We start from the raw sequence: 12,725 nt of genomic DNA on the forward strand, positions 1-12,725 counted from the left end.
AAGCAAGCAAATTTTTCTGATACGTTCATAAGGTTTTTAACCATAAAGTACCGGACACATAACGTGGTCTTGTAAAATGGCCCCAGTATGCGCTGATCGTACCCGGCAAGCATCTGACTATCCAATTTCTTTAAACACGACGCTTAACTATACAGGACAGGACACACATTTGGTATATGTAAATATTACTCAAATAACATAATATGTTTGCAAAAACTGTAACACTCAGAACAAAACATTATAATACTTGTAAAACATAGAGCTCCATTTTCTTTTTAAACTTTTAAACCAAATTAGAAATCTTAACGATAAGGCTAATTTTACACCTAAACTTTCATCTTTATTATAAACTCTATGTACATGTAAAAAATTTAAATAATCCTAAATCATCAGGCTAGTAAATAGCAATACAACAACTATTTATATTATACCAATATGTAGTTACCATTATTATTTTCGACGCCAGAAAGGAGCAAAGATGCTTCAGCTAGTATTCTTATTATCACGTTTTGATTGTAAGTTTCTCGAAATTATTGATCAGAATAATTTCTCAAATAAATAAACTCACAAATACATAATTATCATTTATAAAAGATTTCAGAAAACTATTATTTGTAGATTTCTCAATAAATTTTTAAGACACAAAGGAATAAAAATACGAGGAATAAGTTACAAAGATAACTTTCATGTGGTTTAATAACAATAAATGTTCAATCTTGTAAAGCAAAGTTAAAATTCTGTACAAGTGGAAAAATGATAGCTTCACAAAACTGTACTTCCGTCCAATTATATTTCACCTATATAAATTGTATCTAAATCGACAAATTAATTTAGACTTGGCAAGTCTACTCAAAATTTTTGAGTTTTACATTTTTATATTCTAATTTCATTGTAGTTTTAACAGATAAACAACCTCTCAACGCTTCAAGTAAAACTTTAATGTAATGTTACGAATAAAAATTGTAAAACGAAAAATCACGCATATCATAACATTCTTACGCATTTTCCTCAAATACAGCATAAATAGCTTTTTGATACGATGATAACAACGTCAATGGCGTAGAAATATTATTCTCCCCATCGTCAAAAAGTAATCATAAAGTTACAATCGAAAACTAATGGTAGCTAAATTTTATTCCATTTATAAACAATTTTCTGCCGTTATAAATCTGAAGATGTTTATACGAATCGCTTATATTAGCCTTGTAATATGTAGAAATGTCACATGGTCAGTCGAAAAACACCCTTTGAAGTAGAGTAACTTTTTAAAAATTGAACCAAACGACTTGAGCTTTTTCGAGAAATTGCAAGGATTGTTTTAACTAGACGATGCGGGAAAAAAATGTTTAGAAAATTGAAATTGATAGGAATGGTGATGCAAGTACTAAAGATCACGTTATATAACTTTTTTCCCGAGCTTATAGTGAAAATTTAGAAAGTACGTTTTGTAAACATATGTCAATTACATGGTGAAAAATTCACCGAAACCGGTTGGTACAAACACAAGCGACAGACATCAAAATTTATTTTGATATTTGAAATTTATTTTTACAGTCGTAAGCTGAAAGTTATGAAAAACTGAAAAATTCACTATTTTTAATCGCTCGTAGTTTACAGTAACGTTAACTGATTTTTATGAAATTTTCGGCATGTATCTAACTGACATACATGTTCAAAGTGTGTTGTTCAAATTTTCATTGTAAGCGCAGATAAAACTTTTATTTTTATAAAAGTGAGTTTTACTTTTTTCGTCGTCATACCTACCAATTTCTATTTTCACAAAATTTTATGAACTAATTTTTTTAACTTCTCGAAAAAACTTGATTCGTTTGGTGCAATTTTAAGTTAGTTAATTAAGTTATACAAAGTTATTGTTTTAAAGGGTGCACGGAGACTGTATCTGTATATTGTAAAACTGTAGGTATTTGTTCGATATCAATTGTTATGCAATTTTTCTCTACAATTTCATGATTTTTAATCCGCGTCACATTTGTGTCAAGTGGGAACCGTAGATAGCTATAAATTATACATATAAATACCGTCAGCCAATATCGTCGTTTACTCTACTTAATATTATAAATTACGTGATACAAATGAAATGGCAGATTTATAATAAAATAATTAAATAGCAAAAAAGATAAAACATATTTAATTTCTACTAAACTCTTGTACAATCGAATTATAATTATTAATGGAATTTTATAAAGTCATAAGTTACAAATCATAAACATATTAAATAAACATCGACGAATATATTTAATAATCTGAGAGTGATAACACTAAATATCCTAAAAGAAAATAGCTTTTCCTTTATCTCCTAATCGCAACTACTTGTAGATTTCAAAATTCTTACTAATTCAGATAAATCTTTGATAGACTAATTACACAACACGTTCCAAAGTACCTTTTAGAAAAATGTGTTATATTGTGTTTACATCGTTACAATTTTTCTGACTCGTCTAAATCCCATGGGAACGTAGAATCCCATTATAAATGGAACTACATGTACCATTTTTTAAACTTGAATATATTACACTATGCACTATAACGTTATTTGGTCTATTCTTGAAAAAAAGCTCTTCCCTCTTCTCAATTTAATTCCTCTATCTATATGACATATGTATATATAAAATAAATATAAAATATACAGGGTGGTTGGTAACTGGTGGTACAAGCGGAAAGGGGGTAATTCTATGCGAAAAAAGAAGTCGAAAATATAGAATAAAAATTTTTCGTTCGAGGCTTTGTTTTCGAGAAAATCGACTTTGAATTTTCGCTCGGTACGCGTGCATTTTATCACGTCTCGGTATAACGGATCTCACTGTAGATCGTTGTCTCGATGGAAAAATTAAAAAAAAAAATGTCTATTCCATATTTTCGACTTTTTTTCTCGCGTAGAATCACCCCCTTCCGCTTGTACCACCAGTTACCAACCACCCTGTATATAAAAATATATATAAAAATAAATAATATATAAAATGACATATGTATATATATACAATATACAATATGGATATGTGTGTGTGTATGTTTTTATTTATAATTAGTATTATATTATAGTATTATAATTATAAAAGTTGTTTCTATATATATTGGCTTGTCCGAAAAGTTTCTTTCGTTTTATAAGGAAATGATAGACGCACAATATTCTTTGTTTTATATAGTTTATTGAATTATGCACGAACATAATAATAGAATTAGAACGAAATGGATCATACCTAATTCAATGAAATAATACAAAACAGAAATTGTTATTCATCAATTATCGCCTTATGAAACGAAAGAAACTTTTCGGACAACCTAATATATTTTCGCCTCTGTATTTTCTCCAGAATATCCTGAACCACAGGGTGCCACGACTACGTACAGGCGGCCCTGAGCAACGGTCCGCTCTACAACGCCAACTATCGAGAGGGCAAGGCATAGACGCGTGTTTTCTACGCTTCGCGTTATGCGGGCGTAACGATCGAACGAGCGTTTCATTTTGAAAGGGGCGAAGTAGTAAAACGAAGCAAAGAAAGGGGCAGACGCATGCCGGCTTGCACATGAGTCACCGATTTACCGAATGATCAATGAACTAAGCATGGCCCCTCCTTGCACTCGGAATGCACACGAAACACGCACTGACAATGCATGGAGAAACTAAGAGAAAGAGAACCGAGAGACAGTGATTATTCGAGAGAATGGTGCAGTGCGAGACAGAGAAGAAAAGAGGCTCATCAAAATGCTATTAGCGACCATTTGCCCCTTTGCTCGTTGAAATTGAAAGCATATGTATCCTCCCTGCTGGCGATTGTTCTTGGAAACGCGTGTCCCTACGCGTGTGACGTTGCTCTATTCATTATCAATAAAAGAGCAAGACAGCACATTGAGCAAGCTGTCCGAGAGTGGCAGTGGATGAGAGAGATCAAACGGATAGAGAGGTATGCGCGTATTCGAGGCAGTAGTTGATTCGTGGAAAAAATTTTGTTGGAAAATTCTCGAGTACACAGGGCGTCTGTGGAGAGAACGAAACGCGATAAATGGAAATGTAGCGAGATATGAGCTGGAAGACAATTCGAATCGTGTTGTTGTTTTGCCTCGGGGTATCGATATCGTTAGGAAACACGCGATGTAATAATAAATAAACTCCGGGCAAAACAATGTTGCCGCTACGTGCAACCGTCGAACGAAGATATTTTGAATTTTCCCGCTCTCCCCGACCAGTATAAATAAACGAACGCGATCGTAAGCCGAGCAGTTTATCAGCCTGAGTCTCGAGCGATCTTATTAGCGATCTATACACAGTCTTTAGCGAATTCGTTAGTACCAAGCGTCTTAGCGAACATTCTATGTATTTGTTAAATATTTGTGACGGCACGTGTCACGCAACTTCCCAACGGCTTCGTCATACAAAGCGCTACGCCGTGAAAGCGCGACGTAAAAGACCGACGTGTCCAATGTGCCATCGATATCTTCACGCTTCTTCCGCCGAATTCTCAGAAGGGCATACACGCGCCAACCGCTGCGACACATCTAATGAACGCACTCTAGTGGGGATATCGATGGGCAACGAAGGGAAGAATCCGTTCGATCTGGAACAAAAAGGACATTCTACCCCGAGCCGTGACGCGCGAATGGTGAAGAGAAACGAGTCGGCTATTTTCGGCAGATCGGTCGATCGTCGCTGTTGTCAATCGTCGTCAAGCGTCAACCGTAGTTAATTGTTAATCGTCATTCAACCGTTGTTAATCGTTCATTGCTATCGAGTGATAGAATCTAATAAACGTTATTGGTTGTTGAACGTATTTGAGTGTACCTTCGGTACCTATTTCACCATACCACCTGATATTTTAAAATATATTTGACGGTTTTCAACGTCGAGTTATCCCATTGTAAAATTCTTCCAAATACAAATTGCAGACGTGAGGCGAATGGAAGGAGAGTGTGCGTTTCGTCCCGGGACTACCGGTGGACTCGTCAGTAAGGCTATGCCCGGTAGTCCCTGCCTTAGACGTAGAGGGAGTCTCGCTAGGTGCGGTATTTGTATCAATCGCTCGTATATTCGACCGCTAGCGAGTTAGACAGACAGACTCGTTGTCGTCGTAGCCCTCTAGTGTTGGCGGTTGGTACCCGCGGGTCGCCCGGAAGGTGTTGCGCCACGTTGATGCCTCGACCTGTCGGCGTCCTGTTGATACCGATCCGCCACAATTCCAATCCTGTACCACTGACCAAGAAGCCACGGAGGCAAAAGAAACCAGACAAAGAAAGGAACCAAACTTTTCACACACTTACTGTTACGTCCGGTGACCCTTTACGTTCGAGGCGGCCACCAGCTGTGTACATAGAATTAAGCGGATCGCAATAATCCTAAGGAACTGTCATAAATCGAGGCTTTTTGATTTACCGTCAAGGCCGTCAATTGGCACAAAATATCTTCGAGTCGAGAGGTTCCTTATGGCTATCGCCCCATCAAGTAAAAATTGGAGAAACGTGGGTCTTCCCATGTTTCCTGGGATTCCACGCGCAAGCGATCAGTAGTTGGGCGATCACCACCGAGTAAGAGTTTTCCTTTGCGACAGCATCGTCACCGGACTTCACTGGTTCATCGACTTTAGAACAGTCAACGTCTCTTTACTGGGTTTCCACCCTTCGATCAGTCACCTTACGCACCAGCGTAACTGGCTTCTCTACAAAGTTGTTGGAAATATATAATATCTTTGAATTGTTAATCAAGCATTCTACTCATTAAGCTACCTCTATTATTCTAATGGAAATAGGGGATCGATCAGTTCGTGGCGTCGATTGTCTAATCGTAACGGAAATTTGCGACTCCCGTTGACGCGCTTCGCAAAGACACCTACAGTTATTTAAATATTTCAGAGAAACGCCAACATGTAACAGAGGAGATACTCACAGGACACACGAAGGATACTGATGGCTCACAAAAGAGAACAAATAAATACAACACATATGGAAACGAGACGAAAGAAGTCAGGAGACAAAGATGCAACAATCACCACAAGCCAGGGGAGAAGACGCAACAAAAAGGCACATAACAATGAAAACAAAATACATCACGTCGTCAATAACGTGCAATATATAAATATGTAAATAAACCTTAAAAATATAGTCTAGGATAGAGCTTAGGATAAGTAACCTAATCCAACAGAGTAATTTAATGATTTTTGTTATATACTATTATATATTTTTCCATAAGAGTCTCTGACATAAAAGACGAGACAAAATGGCAACTTGTATACAAATACTATTTGTTAAAATACGAACACAATTATACAACACACACAACACACACCGAGATCTATATGAAATGTTTAAACCGAATATGCATAAGGATCAATAAGTATAAACAGTTAGGGTCTCACCTATTCATTTATTGATGCAACCAAAGGCTGATACCCGATGATAAATAATCGTTAAAGAAAGAAAGATTACGATGTAACCACTCGACAAGTGGAAGCTCTGGGTTCAAATCCCGCTCCAGCAACCCAATCGGCCGATTTTATTTTTTTTTTCCTACAATATCAATAGTTATGGTACTGTACCTATTTCTGTTTAATCCTATGTAGAAGTGTATGGGTACGTGTATGTTCAGAATCGGGACGAGTAGGATAATAATGGTAGATAGCAACCGTTCTTGATGAATTTTTTTGTTTAACAGATATTTTATCCTTTGGCCATAATAGAAAGTTTCTACGAATGCTTCTTAAAGTGAAATTTACTTTGGTATATTTTATGATCTAAAAAAAAAAAGAAAAAAGTAAGTTATATAATGATCATAGTTTTAATATATCCAAAAGTACTTGAAGTGTTTGTGTTTTGATTATAATACATTGTTATAAGAGAAAATGAAATGCAAATTGGTAGAAATATAAGTTTCTTGATTGGTAGATTTTATTATTATTTATTACAATTTGTTACATATTATAATTTTATTATAATCATAATTATAATTAGTTACAATTTTATAATTTATTTATACATATTATAATTTATAATTAAACTACAAAATGGCATCAATCGTTTCTTCAGATGCCACGAACGAAACTGAATAAAGAAAAGGAAGGTTTAAGAAAGAATTATTTTGGAGAAGATACGATACAAGCTATTAAAGCTGTCAAATTAAAAAAGTTTGGCCACTTTAAAACAGCAAAAGTATTTAACATGTCACGATCAACCATAATCCCATATATGTGCTCTAAAGTTAATAAAAATATCAGTACTAAGAATGTAGCTTGAAAGAATTTTAGGAGATGACTTCGAAACTCAATTACTTAATTACATCTTGAAAATGAAATAAAAATTCCATGGAACAACTAATAACATATCAAATTAATAGACCGTTGACTATCGGTTACAAATGATATCAAGTATCCTTCTCAGAATAACACGGCTGGAAGAGGCTCAATAGACTGTTTTTTGACCCGTCATTAAGATAAGATTTCACTGAAGATATTAAACAGACCCTTCAGCTGCCAGAACTATCAGCTTCAGTAGAGAAAATGTAAATGCTTTTTTGCTACTATTGATTAAGAGTATGACAAATATTGTTACACTCCTGATTGAATTTACAATGTTAATGGGACAATGCTTACCGTTGTACAGTTAAAAATACCAAAAGTTGTTGGCCTAAAGGAAAAGGGCAAACGAACAGCAGCAAAGTCTGGTGCATTGGTAATGGTTGTGTACTGTTGATTGCCTGAATGCAGCAGGAAATTTTGTGCCACCTGTAGTCACTTTTCCGAGGAAAAATGAAAATAGTGTACTTATGAGGAGGGTAGCATGTATTTGGTTGGTAACTAAGTGATCGCGGATTTTGTCATTACCATCTAACGGTCACCTAACAAATCACTTAGTTGCCAACTCAATAGATCGATCGGTACATATTATCCATCTGATTGAATTCAAGCACCACTCTTTACAAAGTGGTTCCCACACTTCGCTAATTTTATTAAACCTCTAGAAGAATCTTTTATCTTGTTGATATTGGATGGACATTACAGCCACATCCATAATGTAAGTATAATTAAGTTGGCCAAAAAGAATTTTGTATCAATCGTATACCTACCATCACATTCTACACAGAAACTTCAGCTTTTTAATAAAACTTTCATAAGGCCATAGAGAACTTACTCTGTGGTAAGTTTTGAAGAGATGCGATTATTTCTGCGTCAAAAACAAAAAACATCGAGGCCTTTTGATATTGGATCGAGGCAGAACTATTAGAGAAGACGTACATAAAAGTACAAAGAGCAGAAATAGCAATAAACTGAACCCGAGCGACTGGAATTTATCCACTGAACAAAGAAACTTTTCCAAAAGCAGATTTTACTGCATTAACTGGAAATGCAGCTTCTTTGACTGACGAAGGAAGGCAATTTGCATCTGAAAATAATAGATAGAATATTAAACTATCCTAATTCCATCAACAACTGTAGCTGATTCGATGTCACAGAGTTCTTCTTCAGGCACTTCCAATATTCAGGTTCTTCGAGACACCAGCCTAATATCAAGCATTTCGATCGAAAGTCCTGATCACATATCGCCAATGCCATCTATTAACACGTTGGTCGCCCAGCGTGGTTCGGCTAAGTTTCCTGCGGGGCCCAAATCCGACCGTTGGTACGCAGAACGTAAATAGAGCGACACGCGGGTATTCATTGTTTATCGCCTTCGATTCATTGTAAAGAAAAGATTATTTAGTTCTGAAATGGAGAAAGCGATAAGCTTTCCAGCTAGAGTATTCCGAGGGATCTCGTGGCAGATATCTCAGATCTTTCATTTAGTCGAGAAGCATACTTATGAGACGTACATCAGTGATTTTTTCGTCCTGAAAATGTTCAGTAAACAGCGTGAAAATATATTTGAAAGTGGGGAGAGTAGTAGTGATGACGAAGTCTACAACTAGTAGTGCAAAGTGCCCAAAATCACCCCAAATGTGTTTGGAACGTTTTAACAAATACCATGCGATATTGCAAAATGTAATATTTTATCCAGAATATAATTAATAAAAAGTATGGTATAATGTGTTTTTAATATTCTTATGTCGTATATACTATATATAATATCCTATATTTAATTACTCAAACAAGATGAGCGTTATCCATACTTGGGTGACGGGGCTCCCACGGAAGTATACCCGTCACATAGATATGGGTGACGTGACGACCAACATGTTAAACCCAGGGCTATGAATCGATACCGTAAAGCCGAAAGTTCTGCATTATTAACGATATCATCGTATAAAGATAATTGTCTCTGCGACATCTCGAAAGAACCTGCATTGCTTAGTAAAAGAAACAGGAAATCAATAACGACACCAATTAAAGTAGATGGTTTGGCTAATACCCAACCAGACAACTGAAATAGTCGATCAGAATCAAATGATGCAATGTGCATATTTTACAACAAAATATTTTCTGAAGAAGCATTGGACGCGCATGCAAACTATGTTATGCAGATAAAAGACGTTGTATGGACCGGTCAAAGACACGAGAGAATTTAAAGAAAACAACAACTTATTGTCCAAATTGTCCCCCGACCAACCTCAGCTTCCTATAGAATATTTTAAAGTTTTACATTCTAAATAATTCTCTTAATAAACGATTTTCGTGTTACTTTTATAACAATTCAATAGTCTTATCACTTCCTGTGCAATATCTTTTCAAATATCTACGACGATCCTTCGCAAGTAGTGAAATAATCGTCACCCGAATATGGGTGACACTGTCAGATCAGAAACCATTTCACCTTTGATGTCGACCGAACGTAGATGGCGCGACAGTCAACGCGCTAGTGACAGAGAACGATCACAGTTGCCAAGACGACCAAAGCTGTAGGCAACCGCCTAGTGACGCTTAAGAGTTTGAAAGAAAGCTGGGTAGCTCAAATGGCAGGTTAATGATAAAACAAAACAGTATTGGCTACTATTATTGTATAGTTCACAGATTTATGTAAAAAAAGCCTAAATTACACGGAAGTAACTATACGCATTAGGTTATACTTAATCTTAAGTTATACGTAAGTTTCGAAAATATTGGCTTGGCAACTAAATGATTGCGGATTTTGTCATTAGGCGGTAATGATAAAATTCATAAAACATAATTTAAATAGTGTATAAAGCTCTAATTGTATAAAAATTTCTTGAAACAATGAATATCGTTGCTAAATAAATATTGTTATAAGCAATGAATATTGTTGCTGAATTTGCTACAGGAAAAGTAAATCATATCTGTAAATGTATTGGATAGGTTTAATATTCGATTAATTGGATCACTTAAATCATATTTAGATCTTAGCATAGCCTAATGAAATATTTGTATAATTTATAAAATATTTATTCTACAAATTTTTGAAAGGACGTAATAAATAAACTGTAATAATTGAGGAAATGAGATTTGATTATTTATAATTTTCATATTAAACATATTTTAGCAGTGATCGGTATCATTGAGGTTATCAAAAAAATGTTTTAACTAAAATTATTTGGTTCATCGTTCGTTCAGGGAAACGTCATGCGCAAAATATTTTTTGCGGGTAGTGGGGAAGATTTTAAGGGATTTCACTTTTTCAAATGGAACCTATTATTATGTGTTAACCTATTTATGTTAAAAAACTATTAATTTAGCAGATATTTTAATTGTAATTTGTTAAATTTAACGTACGAAAGATAAGGTAAGATGCGAAGCCGTATTATGTTTATGTTGTTTTTGTCTTAACAATTTAGTTAAATTGGACAAATTAAAGCTTACAATGGCGAAATGCAATTTGTTCTTATTAGAAGAAAGGTGATTTAAAGAAAGAATTTTGAACGTAAATAAGAAAGTAACAAGTTTGGTATCTATATAAACTCCATATAAATATAAAAACAAATAAATAAAATAGATTGCGTCTCAATTACGTTTAATAAACTATATTATCATATTAATATACATATAAAACGACTTTTTCCTAATGGAAGCAATTATTATAGGTTAATTATTAGAATAAATATTATATATATCACATAATTTATATAATTGTTATATAATTATGTTTCTAAATTTTTTGTACGATAATATATGCAAATAATTTTTACATCTTTCTTTCTTAAATTTACTGATTGCAAAATCACGAAAAACATTATTCTAAGAGAAAAATTAGTAATTTCTAAAAATATTAGACCTAACCCCTTAAGTACAATGTACTGTATCGATTCACAGAATTCTACAAAATTCGAGACCAACGTAGCATAGATTTCCCAACGTTTTACAAAGTTTTATGCTATTCAAAGGATACTTACGCAATTCAATTAATGCTATTCACTAGAAAACTTGCTTAATATTACGATACTGGCGAATAGAGGAACAGTGTTTAATCTTTTGGCATACGTAAACTCAAGAAAAATAGTAAACAAAACATCTAATGAGCTGAAATCTTTCCTTCTTTATATTAATCTTATATATCTTCTTCTTTATGTTCTTCTTATTATTTATATAATCGTAAAACGCGTTATATATTTTCTTTATATGTATTTTTATTAAATTAAAGACATTAAATTTAATTAAAATCCTATATTTTATAAACTTTTTCGCTAACTTTTAAAAACTCTATTACAATTAATAATAATAAAAATCTCTGATATCTTTTTTCTATTTAAATAATGTATTATAATTTAAATAGAAAAAACATAATGAACCCATTTTTAGTGTCTTTCTACCTTTAAGCAAGAAAGTATTTTATATGAAATAGTTGAAAAAAGATGTTGACATTTAATATTATTCAATGTTTTTCAAGAGCTTAAGAAAGACAAATAAAGAGATAATATTGATGATATGGAATTAGTTGACGTACTGAATTTTAAAATTACATACGTCGTATCATTTTTCATAGCTTATTATAAAGATCTAGAAATTTGAATTTAAATAAAACATCTACCATTATATAAATTTTCAGAAACCAGGGTCGTCATTTGATCGTACAGTTCAGTATATTGCGTTTAGTTTATCGTAGAAAATTGTAGATACGGCAATTTTTATGTCGACTCGTCGTGGAGATAGAAACAGAGAGAGAGAGAGAGAGAGAGAGAAAGATAGAGAGAAGTGTCCCTATCAATATTCACCGCGAGACCTTGGGAAACACGGTGGAACGTTCTTTGGTCGTGTCCAGAGGTAAAAGTAATCGATCGCGACGCCTGCAGACTCGCGCAGCAGAACTGCAGACCTGCATGCCGGGCTGCATAAGAGTAGGCGTGACTCAAGCAGCTTTAAATCCAAACTACGCCAGTATATGCTGTAATCATGGAGAAAAGTGTTTCAGCGGTTCAGAAATCGAGTTCGTCGATCGAAGCTACAGCAGATTTTTTGCATGTAGAAAGACTACGGTTAATTTCACATTTTTCAAGCTGTAGTTACCACTTTCGAATACTGATATCATGTTAGTCGTCGTGAAATCACTAGTCTTTTTAATAGAACTATACACCATTTTCTAAACAGATGAATATTAATGGAATTTGTTAAAATTTTTCGAAGACATTCGAAATGAAGTTTTCTTTAAAATGGCAGTTGGGAAATAAAAATATCCTGTTTCTCATTTAACGCTTTCAACACTGTAACTGATGTAGCCAAAGATTGATATTTTTCTTAAATAACAACTGATAAATAAACCAATTCTTTTAGTAATTTAACACCCTCTGGACTGTAATTAATTCAAACTCTGATATCAATTTGATTGTTGTAATATACAAT

At 34.0% G+C, this 12,725-nt stretch overlaps 1 protein-coding gene and 1 pseudogene across 1 annotated transcript in view; one reads left to right on the plus strand and one right to left on the minus strand.

Moving 5' to 3' along the window:
• Window positions 1-12,725, minus strand: part of CAP (Cbl-associated protein) — a 379,584-nt gene that overhangs the window by 321,441 nt on the left and 45,418 nt on the right. The gene's annotated exons all lie outside the window — the stretch shown is intronic.
• LOC143304048 (uncharacterized) lies at window positions 6,576-8,180 on the plus strand (annotated as a pseudogene).

Source organism: Bombus vancouverensis, chromosome 18, assembly GCF_051014615.1.
Source record: "Bombus vancouverensis nearcticus chromosome 18, iyBomVanc1_principal, whole genome shotgun sequence".
Classification (NCBI taxonomy): domain Eukaryota; kingdom Metazoa; phylum Arthropoda; class Insecta; order Hymenoptera; family Apidae; genus Bombus; species Bombus vancouverensis.